Below are 2007 nucleotides of genomic sequence, written 5' to 3'. Positions count from 1 at the left end.
CTTCTTTTAGCTCTTTGATTTGTTTGTTCATGTATTCTTTAAATTCATTGAGTTCTTTGACCATGTTTATGATTGTTCTTTTAAACTCTAAGGGGTTCTCCTTATAGAACTCTTCTACAGGATATGTGGAGTTTGGTGGGTACGCAGTGTTTTGGCTTTCCATCTTATTATTCTTTTGTTGTCATCTTGGCATGTGAATTTTTTTGTTGTTTATGATTCTGATATGAGAATTAAGTTGAAGTATGCTTCTCTTTGTATTATCTGGGTGCCTAGATCCTTTCTTTATTGGTTATGTAAAGCTGGTTGGTACAGGGTTCAGGTTCTCTCAGGTTTATTTTGGAGGGAACTGATGGCTTCTGATCAGCTATTCAGGGGTACCCACAGAAGCCCAATTCAGGTTCCAGTCAGGTACACTCAGTCTTCCTTCACCACGTAGAGGCAGGATCCAGGCTGTCAAGCAGTACTGGGTTTTCAACCCTATGCCAGAGGGAGGCCAGAGAGGGGCCAGAACTAGGCACTCTTTGGCGGTCTGCTGAGATCTGAGCTACTATACAGATGGAGGTCTGAACCCACACTCTCAGGCTGTCTGCTAGGATCTCAGCCTTAGCCTACCAAAGCCAGATCTGCTCTGGGGCCTTGGGAGGGGCCTCACAAAATCCCAGGTGGGGGATGGTATGGTGCAATTAGGGGAAGCTCACCACCACATGGAGGCAGGATCCAGGGCATGTCAGGTTGTCCCCTAGGTTCTCAGGCCTTCTGGTAGTTGGAGGCCAGAGGGAGGCCAGAACCCTGCACTCTGGCAGTCTGCAGAGCTCTGAGCTGCTACCCCGATGGAGGTCAGAACCCACCCTCCCATTGATGTGGTTTTTAGGTCTTGAAACTAGGGTTGGAACGTCAACTGATGCTCTCCCTCAGCATTTTGCATAGTGTTCTCCAAAGCTATGAGAACTAGCCTTCAGGGGAGGTGGCTTTTAGGTAAGTCCCAGCTCCATTGCTCCAAATCCTGAGTCCAAAGTATGTCCTGTCTTCATCAATAGGGTCTTACCTTCAAGTTCTGGGAAGCAATCGATAAATGTGGCAATAGCCTGTATAATTTTGGAAGCTACCCTGCCCAACAACTCAAAGGAAGGTTTCTCCTGTCTGGAATTGTTTCTTGTTATGTAGCCTTCAGCTATACTCATGGACTTATGTAGAGATATTGTATGTGTAATTCTTCAGTAGGTTTTTGGACTAATACGATTCCCTCTGGCTTTTTAATACTAGCTAGGCACTATTTATGTCTCCTCTTTCTCTCCTTGTCTTGTCCTCCCTCCCCATTCTTCCTATTTAAAGTGTCCCCATTTTCCATTTCTCCTTTGATAATTTTTGTATACTATGGTCCCACCTTTCTTGAGCTCCTTCTTCCCCTTTATTCCCATAGTTCATTGTAGAGCCCTCCTTCTCACCCCCTTTTAACCCCCCCTTTATACATTTCTCCCTTAGTAATGCCTGTCTCCTAGCATTCTTCTCTCTCTAGGGTTTATTCTTTCCTTTTACCTCCCTGGATTCCTTCCATTTGCTCTTAAAACTACTTAGATAGACAGACTTCCTCTCCCACTAGAGGCTCCATACTCTGCCATCTTTGTCACTGTCCACTGTGTTGTCAGCACCCTCATCCATTCCCCCCTGTCTGCCCTTCTGGTAAATCTAGGCAGCCAGAGGTCCCTGTTCCAGGAGGATCAGCTGTTCCTTATCAACGGCAATCCATTGTCAGTATTCCTTTGGATAGAATTGGGATCTGCTGTTCATTTTTCCTGTAGTATGTTGGGTTACTGTCTGGAAGAGCCTTTATCTATCCTGGCCAACAACTTGACTGAAAGTATCGCCTGTCTGGCTTTGCTGTTTGTCAAGTAACTTTTAGTTATATATATGTATGCTCTTATGATATTATGTTGGCCCCTTTAATCTTTGGTTATACTTCCCTTTTGGGTGTTTAAGGACATACCATTGGACCAGATAAACTGATTT

This window comes from Nannospalax galili, unplaced genomic scaffold (assembly GCF_000622305.1).
Source record: "Nannospalax galili isolate Female #2095 unplaced genomic scaffold, S.galili_v1.0 scaffold186, whole genome shotgun sequence".
NCBI lineage: Eukaryota > Metazoa > Chordata > Mammalia > Rodentia > Spalacidae > Nannospalax > Nannospalax galili.
Note: the sequence above shows the minus strand (reverse complement) of the source record.